The sequence below is a fragment of the Hibiscus syriacus genome, unplaced genomic scaffold, assembly GCF_006381635.1.
Source record: "Hibiscus syriacus cultivar Baekdansim isolate YM2019G1 unplaced genomic scaffold, ASM638163v2 tig00111095_pilon, whole genome shotgun sequence".
Lineage (NCBI taxonomy): Eukaryota > Viridiplantae > Streptophyta > Magnoliopsida > Malvales > Malvaceae > Hibiscus > Hibiscus syriacus.
In genome coordinates, this window is record NW_024062980.1 from 7,510,888 (window position 1) to 7,522,477 (window position 11,590).

Sequence of the window (11,590 nt, forward strand, 5' to 3'; positions counted from 1 at the left end):
TGTTTACATATGTACAAGTATGTGATTAATTTACAAATCGTATGACATTTTTTACATGAATTGTATGGTATCTTCATATGCATGACTTGACCAAATTACATAATTTGATTAAGGGTAATACCCTTTTTATTTAAAATTGTCGGAATGACTTTTCTTAACTCACTAGATATTTGTTTTCGCCGATTTTAAATTAAAAGTGTATCCTGTTATTGACACTTTAAAAAATAGTTCGTCACCTTAAAATTTGGGAACGAAAGAAAAAGAAATATTCGACTATTTAAATTTGTTGAGAAAAGATCGTTAAAACTCACGTAAAGATTTGGTCTCAATGTTTGTAAATAATCGAATATTCTTTGTCTTTCTAATGGATTGGTAATTTTAAAATTTAACCTTTTTCGTTATTTTTTAATGTTGTAAAATTCACATTTTATTGTTGGATCTTAAACCAAGTTAAATTCGAGCTTGTGAAATTCGTTGCAAAGACAATTATTAATCGACTAGGTACCGATTTAGGGCGTTGTGGGGTGCTAATCCTTCCCCACGCGTAATCGACTCCCGAACTCGGATTTTGACAACACATACCTTAATTTGTTGTTTTAATTAAAATTAATTTTTATTTAAAATGATAATGTTTTTGGGTGCGCAATCAAACCCTAATCAAATATTGGTGGCGACTCCTCGAACCATATGTTTTTATCGTAAAGGAATTTCCAAATTTTCGAAACGAGAGTTTTATGAAATCACATTGTTTTTAATTAAAATTCAATCGTAAAGAGAATAATTAAAAATGATGTGGTTTTCGAAATACGTAAAAATCGTTTCGACAGCTTGGCAACTCTACTGGGACTTTTTTAGAGAGTCAGACCGATAGTTGATTAATTAATTGTCTTTGCAAATGAAAGTTGTAAGTTCGTTTTAATTTGGTTTTTGATCCCTTGTCTGTTTTGAATTTTCTGTTTGCATTTTAATTTGTGATTTGATTAACTAGTAAATAGTTGTACTAACGTGGGATTTGCATGTTTCAGTTTTCTGACCTTTAGTTTGTTGTTTCTCTTGGATCGAGGCAAAGGATTATGAGTTTCCCCCATTGTTGCTATAACCCTTCGATACTTAGAGCCTTCTATCTATGCTCTGTCCCGTTAGTTAGGGGTGAACGCTACGCTTACGTGAGAAAAATTATTTTTCTCTGCATGGGCTTTAGCAACTAACCTCTGGGGTACATACCTTATGTTTACGAGTGAAACATTGAGTTTCCTCGCATGAAAATAGGGAAATGTATCCTCTCGAATTGAACTTGATCCGTTTTAAGCCTATAATGGGTGAGGATCGAGGGTCTGGCAAGCCCAAGGGGGCACCAGCAAAGGACAATTCGAGGACCCTTTTAGTGATACCAAAACTCTGCCCATCTTATGTTGAATCTCTATCCGTAGACACAAAGGGGAAACTCATTCTACTCGAATTTATTTTTGCAATAAGTACGAGAACTAGAAAAACATGCGTTAGTTTTTATATTTTTGTACAAAGCTTGTGAATTAGATACCATGCAGTTAGGATTTTTTGTGAATGACAAAGCATGTGGGTAGATATCATGTTGGGTAGGATCTTTTATTTGATTTTTACGGTACCCATTATCTTGTTGTTTATCTTATGTGCACTAACCCGTTTTTGTTCTATGTTTATTTTATTGTGATTTTATTGTATTTGCATCCTCATGTCATCGAGGGGTATTAATTCGTAAAGTAATTGACTAACAAGAAGGCTGACCATATTGAGGCAAGACACCATGTAGTCAAAACCGGGAGATCCATAGATGTTCATACGATCCATGAAGAAGGACATCTAATATATGAAGAATCTGAAGCTGATTGGAGAATTCCTTTAAAGGTGCAAAGGATAAGATGTTGACTCAGAAGATATGTATAGCCTTACCAAGGACGAGAAGACCATTCATAAAGACGAGAAGACCATTCATAAAGACGAGAAGACCATTCATAAAGATGATAAGACCATTCATAAAGACGAGAAGACCATTCATAAAGACATGAAGACCCTTCATAAAGAAATGAGACCACTTCGCATTTGAGGTAAGAGTGAATATTTCAAGATTCAACTTAAGGACATCCGACGTCATCAAAGGTGAGGGAATACGCCGATAACTTTGGGGTGTAACGTTAGATTCCATGAAGAGTACGACTCAAGGAAAAGAAGAGATGAAGAATCACAGTTGTATTTTGACTACATGGTGTACTTACTGAATTCTTGTTGTCTAAGTGAACGGTTGTTCTATAAGTGGTCACTTTTGGGATTAACACCTCGTGCATTTGCATTTGCATTTTGGATTTTGCATAGCATGTATTTATAAGTATTTTATATGCATTAACTATGAAAATATGGAAATAACTTATGGGAGGTTATGTGACAGTAATAACAAGATCATTCATTCATTCTGTTCCACATCATCATGAATAAACAAATGAATGTAATGAAGCAATCTAATGAGAAATCATAAGATCAGTTGCAAGAGCAGTTGGTCGGGTTACAACAAGATACGAGGAATCAAGAATCGGGTTCTCTGCCAGGCGCATCAAATCAAATGATCCAGGTACTGGTAACCAAGGCTGTTGGTAGAGAGGAAATAGTTGATCAAGAACATCGGTCTCATCAGAGTAATGCGTCAAGAATGCTACTTTTCCCCGGAGCATCTTACTCAAACCAAGGGAAGAGTCCCGTCAATTATGAGCAATTTGAAAATGAATTCAAGTGGTTGAATGAAGCCGTTAAAAATATAAAGGTTGTTAATGCCTCTCACAAGGAGTTAGAAGCCAGAGAACTCAATTTGGTCCCTGATTTGGTCATCCCACGTGAATTTAAGTTGCCTAATTTTGAGAAATATGATGACCCCAGTTGCCCCCTAATTCATCTGAAAATGTTTTGCAAAAAAATGGAAGGGTACTTAGATGATGATAATATGTTGATTCATTACTTCCATGATAGTCTTGCTGGGCCAGCTGTAGTATGGTACAATTGTTTGAACAAAGAGCAGATCAAGACATGGATCAACCTAGCTGATGCTTTTCTGGGGCAATATCAATATGTTAAAGGCTTAGTCCCAAAAGTTCATGACCTTCAAAGGATAAGGATGAGAGCTATTGAGAGCTTTAAGGAATATGCCCTAAGATGGAGAGGAGTGGCAACACAAGTTCAACCTCCTTTGCTAGAAGAAGAAATATCATGTATGTTTCACGATTCTCTCCTAGCTCCTTTCTTTGAGTTAATGCTGGGAAACTCGATGAATGACTTTAAGGATCTTATGCTGGCTGGAGAATCCATTGAAGATGCAATCAGAAAGGGAAACTTGAAAGTCACTTCCAAACGTCCAACCGATCAAAAGAAAAAAGTTGATGAGGTGAATGAATGTCACATCCAGAGCTCCCACAACTGCAAAAGAAAAAGGGTAACAAGTTACTCGAGTCGTCTAAAGAAAGTCCCAAGATCAAAAAATGCTTTGAAAGTGTTCCAAACTTCTATCTTGGATATATATCCCTATATAGTAAAAGGTCAATACCTCATGCTGAGGCCAGTGAAAGTGAAATCAGACCCTTCTGCTCACAGTTATGATCAAGATAGTGCTTGTGATTTTCACTTGGGGGCATTGGGGCATTCTATGGGAAATTGTAGACCGCTGTTAAAGGAGATAAAGATGCTTTTAGAAAATGGGACGTTGACACAAGAATTGGTGAAATAATGGATGACGAGCTCGAGTGGGGTATCAGAGCGCAAAGTGTAGCACCCGATCGAATCAAACGCCACTGAATCAGAGGAATAATGAGGGCATCTTGATTATGCAAAAATCATTTTGTTCATCATGAAACTTTTTTTTCATTTGAAACATCTTGTTTGAACATATTTTTTGGACCTTCTCATCAGTTTTTTGTAATGATATATTAAATGAATTCATGTTACTTTAAGGATGGTGAGCATTGAATCGAATTCATGACTTGAAATTCTTTGAATATCAATTGAATTAAAAGCTATTTAATGATTAGAGTTATAAATCTTTGACAAAATAGCAAAGTTGAAACCTGATAAAACAAGGACCCTGGACCTTACCCCCATAAGATACACTCGAACACCATATCTTTTTATTGCAGGGACCGATATAGCCTTCTCCTATCATAAACCAATGAACCATAGGCTTGGTATTCAGGTATGCATAGGAGCGGACAACGTGAGGCATCTTTTGTGTATTATGTTGCAAAACTAAATAGACCACACTTTTTTATGAAAGTTTAATGATTATTATGATCTTCACGGATGAAATAGTTGAGTAGGTGAATCTAATTTAGGTTAGTTGCTTGGAATTTGATCTCTAACGATGAGACTTTCTAACTTTCAACAACACCTAGACTATGACAGGTTCTGATATGTATAATGAAGTCTGATAAAGGTGGTTATATTATGTGTATACAATAAAGCTGAGCTATTCCGCTAAGACAATTGGTTATAGAGGAAACTCGAAAGCCTTGGCTTTATGAATAGATTACATTTAAACCATGACCCTGATCGGGTACCTGGCAATTCGGTGTATGCTCCACTGTGATTGTCAAGTCAAAGACTTTGTGATGAGATGAACCCTTCAGCTAGCCCGATAAAGGCAAATTACAATAAAGCTGATTTCAGCTAGCCAGACAATGGCAAATTAAATCAAGTTTATCTAAATAAGGAATTATGATAAAGATAGACTAAGGGAGTTAAGGAACACCTGTTATAGTCAATTTCACACGAGCACTCAGGAATTTCGTTTTTAGATTGATATTTCTGCACTGCCTTGGTTAGAGGAGTCTACGAAGCTTGAACAAATGGAAGATTTCAGAGAACAAAAATGGAAGTGTTCTAGAAAGTCTTGTAATGGATTATACTAGTTGCGTCATTTTGTCCGCATCCGATTAAAATACCAAGCCGAGAAAGAAAGGCATATTATGATGTTTATAATGATCAAGAAAGAAATGACATTTTGGTGGTCAAAACCTTAGAAGATAGGAAGCCAACCTGAAGTCAACCTCTCAATTTTGACACTTATCAAAGAGTTATAACCCTGAAAACATTAAATAGCTATTGATTCTTTTGATATTCTGTGAACTCATGTTTATGATTTTATTTTATTACGAGCCTGAATTATGAGGCAATGTTATAAAATTCTTTCATTCTTTGATCTTTGAAATAAGAGAAAGGAAAAAAACATTTTCAAACAGGACAGTTGAAATATGAAAGGTCCTTGAAGCTGGTGAGGCTCATTGTATCTCTATTGGAGAAGAAGAATAAGCAATGTCAGAATACGAAGCATTCCACAATCTTGAAGTAGATGGTCTAAAGAGATCAGAATGGATGAAGAATAAGAGCTTTTAGAATTTCCAGATGACGTTGTCAATAACCCATCAATAAGTAGATGCTCGCCATATTTGAAAGGGGCACATATCTCAGCCTGAATGAAAATGCAAGACATTGTGTTAGAAGGGTTGATCACTTCTTAAGTAGCATGAAGAAAAGCCCTCAAACTATTTGACAACACTATTGTGTAGTGACACCAGAATGAGAACATTTAAGTTATGATATGTTAGGGCCCGAATGAACCCACTTCATGTTGAGATGACAAGATTCAGAAGAATGAGCCTTACAATTTGAGGTGGTGGGGCATTTTGAAGGCCTGTACCAGTATAAGATTAGGTTGAGGAATGACTGAACCACTGTCATGATGAGAAAACAAGATTCAAACCAAGAAGTTATTGAGAATAAGTCTCGCAACTTGAAGTGTCAATGGCAGACCGTGAATTTGAGCAGAGCTTACCTTGTAAAGCAAATCAACTGAGCATCGATCAATGGCAGAGTCCTAGAAAAACAATTCTGAAAGCATAATTGAGCCAAGGACGTAAATGGGGTAACACAGTCGTATTTCTCCGAAATGAAGACAGAACACGAAGACAACAAGAAGATAGAAGAAGATTAGATAGATCTTCACAAGTGCAAGTTGGGAATTATGAGTTGCTACATCGATATTTGAGTAGGCCTTGAAAGAATGATCAAGTAGAAGAAGATCGAGCTCACCACTCTAGAGCCAAGTGAAGATTGATTCAACATTTATGCATTCATGAAAACATCATTTGCATAAAAGAAAATGCATTACACTGACACATTTAATTGCATTAGTGTTTCATGCATAAACACATGATTTTGATAGATATTCCGGTGAAAAGGGAAGATGCATGATGTTAAAATCCCAACGATTGAAAGAAAGATTTCAAACCTCAAATGCAAGAAGTTACATTTAAAGAGGCATACCCTGAAGAACAGAGAGGTCTAATATACATAAGAAGCATTTCTTTGAAGTGAAGACCATCAGATGTAGAAGAAAAACAAAGATTTTCGTGTATGAAGAGAGGAATCAATCGATTGAAGTGACTTGCACATATGAGATTGTAACTGGGGTGAACTGGTCAAATGTTCTATGCCCGAGATGAAACCGAGTTCCATTGAAATCAAAAGAGATGGTGTTCCTTCAAAGAAGAAAATGTATTGAATTGCATACTTGCATACATTTTAGGCATGAATAGGATCATGACATTGCATGATGACTTAAATATTTACAAGTTTCCCAATGATAATTGAAGATTGAAGAGATTGAAGCATCAAGATTGTTCGAGTCTTATACTCTCTGAAGAAATAGGGAGCAGACACGATTGTTGAAGATTGTTCGAGTCTTATACTCTCTGAAGGAATAGGGAGAAGACACGATTATTGAAGATTGTTCGAGTCTTATACTCTCTAAAAGAATAGGGAGCAGACACGATTGTTAAAGATTGATCGAGTCTTATACTATCTGACGGAATATAGAGCATACATGATTGTTGAAGATTGTTTGAGTCTTATACTCTCTGAAGGAATAGGGAGCAGACACGATTGTTGAAGATTGTTCGAGTCTTATTCTCTCTGAAGGAATAGGGAGCATACACGATTGTTAAAGATTGTTCGAGTCTTATACTCTCTGAAGGAATAGGGAGCAGACACGATTGTTGAAGATTGTTCGAGTCTTATACTCTCTGAAGGAATAGGGAGAAGACACGATTGTTGAAGATTGTTCGAGTCTTATACTCTCTAAAGGAATAGGGAGCACACAAGAGTGTTGAAGATGTTCGATTTCTATACTCCTTGAAAGAAAGAGGGAACGAACCCATTGGCAGAAGACTGTTCGAGTTCCATACTCCCTGAAGCAAGAGGGAGCGAACACGTTTTCAAAAGATTTCACGAGTTCTATACTCCCTGAAGCAATAGGGAGTGAACCCGTTGGTCGAATTTTGATCAAACAAGAGGGAGCAAATCGCTCATCAAGTTTCAAAGCATGAAGAAAGAACTAGACAAAAACGCACTGCCTTTTTTTATCTTTGCCCTATTCTTGTTAACATAAGAATGGGCAAAGAGGGGCAGTTGTAGACACCCATTTTTGTCCGGATTATAAATATTATATTAAAATTATATTATTATTATTATTATTATTATTATTATTAATGTTACATATTATATTTTACAGGCTCAAGACCTAGATTACAAATTTCCTATAACTCAAGCTCAACCCAGTGACCATTACCCCAGTCACCGGTTTCCATCAGTGCATGAGACAATCACCAAGCAAGTCACTGCTGCCAATCATGCCATCCATTGAAGCTGATTTAACGAAAAAACATAAGCAAAATCAATAAACAAATCAGCCACCAAGGTCAAAGAGATTTGATAAACCTTTACCTAAACCTTTGAAATGGAAATAAATCCCAAAAATTATGGGATTAAACGTACCTGCTTCAGCACTAATCCAACCATGAAGGAAAAATATGGATTGAAAGCAACCATAAATCGAGGGGGTAGTAGCAAAAGAGAGGGAGAGATTTTTTTTGAAACACTCTGTAAATTATATCCCCACCATTCGAAAAATCAGGAAAAAAAGAAGAACCATTGTAATCGTTTTCCTACAAGTTGAAAGAAATACAAGCAAAGTAAACATTTCAGAATTTTTTTCTTACTTTTCCTTAACATTTACAACAAATTTTTAGTTATTTTTCTAGTTTTTTAAACAAAAGGGAAAAGAATAGGGATCGAGTATATTTACTTGAGACGGTCGGATTTTCAGTTGGAGATCCACGACGTTCAGGCGAGGCCTTCATCACCGATGACTGACGGAATCCCTGCGTGGGGGGAAAAGTCTATCCCTTAGCTCTTCGAAACCAGAAAGCAAAAAACACAATTCCAACGGAGGGGGAGCGAGCAAAAAAAACACGAAAAAACAAGGGGGTCTCGGTTTTCAGCAGGTAAACAGAGAAAAAAACAGTGTGTGTAAAGGGAACTCTTCCTCATATTCGCTAAGGAAGCATTGTGACGACGGGGTTCCTCTTCCAAAATCAAAAAGAGAGAAAGTAGAGAATATCAAACAATCAAGCAAAAAAAGGATCTCTCTTTGTTTTTCATTCCAACAGAAGCAATACAACACGATTTTTTAAGGTTCCCTATTCCTTTTATTTATTTTCAATAGCATTTTTTAACTGATTTTCTAAGCAAATAGAGATATAAAGGGATAAGTTGGTTTCGCTTTATCTATTTATGCTTCGAGCCTCGATCGGAATTGGCACCAGTCATGGCTCGTCTAGTCATTGTTTTATAGCATGGCTGCGTCAGTCTAGAGTAGAAGTGAGGTCTTGAGAGATTAAAAAAGGATCAGAATATTGAGTAGCAATTTTAAGGTGTCAAAACCTTTTCAAAGGTTTTTTTAGCAACAATGGCTTAATTTTTTACTTGGGTTCGAAATAAGGAGGGGCATTTAATTCTTTACCTGGTATTTGGTCTCTTCATCGTCATGGTGTGGCTTTGTTGGAGTAAGTGTCGGGGTTTGGGGTTGAACTCGTCGGCCTTAGATGTTAGGAGTTGTCGCTAGTGGCGTTCGGAGTGTTGGATTTTGAGTTTCACGGCGGCGTTAATGAGAGAAAGGAAGGAGGTTGAGTGAGGGAGAAGCTCTGGTCCGATTTAGGTGTCTGTGGAGTTCGGGTTGTGAAGAAGATGAGGATGTTAGGCTTTTGGCCCCTCATCGGAGCCCTTAGTAGCCATGACCACGGTGGTCTCATCAGGTTTGATTGTAGAGCTTTGTTTGAGCTCTCGGCCGAAGGAGGAAACAGAGTTGAAGAGAGGAGATAGCGGCTGTGAGGATGAAGTATGCTAAATGAATTTAGGGTTTAGATATTACCCTACATATTATTTATATTAATTCATTAAAATGTAGTGATTCGTTGTTGTCCCCATGTTTAATTAAAATTTGCATTTTATAGTTTTATGACCACTGTTCGGTTCATTTTAAAATCATTATATTATGCTTACTTCTTATGTAATGCATACATGTGTTACTATATGCCTTATGCCTCGTATTGTGTGTAATATTACTAATTATATGTATGCTAAATGGGTTTTGAATTTAATATTATACATAAAATCTTATTATATACATGTTTTGTATTGAATCATTAAATGTTCTGACACATTTGTTACCCCATGATTAGGATTGCTTTCTTTAATTAATTTATATTTATTTTTACATATTGATATGATTGCATATGTACAAGTATGCGAGTGATTAATTTATAAATCGTATGACATTTTTTACATGAATTGTATGATATATTCATATGCATGACTTGACCAAATTACATAATTTGATTAAGGGTAATACCCTTTTTATTTAAAATTGTCGAAATGACTTTTCTTAACTCACTAGCTAGTTGTTTTCGTCGATTTTAAATTAAAAGTGTATCCTGTTATTGACACTCTAAAAAATAGTTCGTCACCTTAAAATTTGGGAACGAAAGAAAAGGAAATATTTGACTATTTAAATTTGTTTAGAAAAGATCGTTAGAACTCACCTAAAGATCTGGTCTCAATGTTTGTAAATAATCTAATATTCTTTGTCTTTCTAATGGATTGGTAATTTTAAAATTTAACCTTTTTCGTTATTTTTTAATGTTGTAAAATTCACATTTTGTTGTTGGATCATAAACCAAGTTAAATTCGAACTTGTGAAATTTGTTGCAAAGACATTTATTAATCGACTAGGTACCGATTTAGGGCGTTGTGGGGGTGCTAATCATTCCCCACGCGTAATCGACTCCCGAACTTGGATTTTGAGAACGCATACCTTAATTTGTTATTTTAATTAAAATTAATTTTTATTTAAAATGACAACGTTTTTGGGTGCCCAATCACACCCTAATCAAAGATTGGTGATGACTCCTCGAACCATATGTTTTTATCGTAAAAGAATTTCCAAATTTTCAAAATGTGAGTTTTATAAAATCACATTGTTTTTAATTAAAATTCAATCGTAAAGAGAATAATTAAAAATGATGTGGTTTTCGAAATACGTAAAAATCGTTTCGACGTTGGACTGACGGCGCCAACGACGACTCAAAGGTCAAGGAGAAATGACGACTCAAAGGTCAAGGAGAAGCGACGCTGCGGCGGCAACTGACCGTGAGTTCCGACGAAAGAAAACGTTCTCGATTACCAAAAAAAGTGGAAATCGGCAGAGTAGAGTCTGGGGTTTTGTGTTCTGGTTTTTGTTAGCTTAAAATAAATAAATTAATAAATAAATGTAAAGAGTCAAAAAGGGCAAAGTAGGCAGCAAATCGGCTGAGCCGAGAAGTTGAAAAAGAAAGGGATAAACTACATATTTAGTTACCTTACTATCACTTTTATTCATTTTTGAATTGAAAAGTGACCTAAAATGATTTAAGTACGAGTAGTTCTACAATAAGAAGGTTCAGATATATTTTAATACCGTAAATCTAGATTAGTAGTTTTAGACTAATCTGAAAGAGTTTTGGATAAACCTAATAATATTATAGGAAGCTTTCGTCCAAGTATGAATTAAATTGGGTTTGGATTGAGCCTAATAAAAAATAAAAAGGGTATTTTTGAATTGAGATTCATTCAGGAAAAACTAAAGTTGTAATTATCCCCTAAGGTATTTAAGGTTGAAAACTCATTAAGAATTGGTGATGTAAATGACAAAGCTTTCATCTTTTTCCTCACCTCCTCTTTGTCATTTTTTCCTCTAAAAAACTTATTCATTCTTGTCTTGTTATGAACAAAGGTGGAACCTTGATATGATTTTTTTTTATCTTAGCACGAAAATTCTATGGTAGAAAGAAATCTACACCCTCAAAGCTCTCATTCATGTTCTCTTTCTCATAGTTTGGCCATGGTGGAGATTTTGGGTTTTAGATCCTAAGGGTGGATTTAGTATGCCTTAAATGTTTAGAAGTTATAGTTTATTTCATCCAAAGACTTTAGATGAGTTAGTAACTCATTTTCTTGATCGTTATTAGTGAGAGAAGTGAGAAAAAGCTCTAAGGTCAAAAACAAGGAAAAATTGGTGCTTGGATGATCTTGGGGACGTTTTCTAGCAACTAGTAGTAAGGTAACACACTCCTAACACTTTTATAATGATTGTTGATCAACATGTGTAGTATGTTTTCTTGTTTGTTTTCTTGTATGTATTCAT

The 11,590-nt window shown here is 35.5% G+C and overlaps 1 pseudogene; it reads right to left on the minus strand.

Moving 5' to 3' along the window:
- Positions 1-10,516, minus strand: part of LOC120152626 — a 28,153-nt pseudogene extending 17,637 nt beyond the window's left edge.
- Between the last annotated feature and the right edge of the window lie 1,074 nt (positions 10,517-11,590).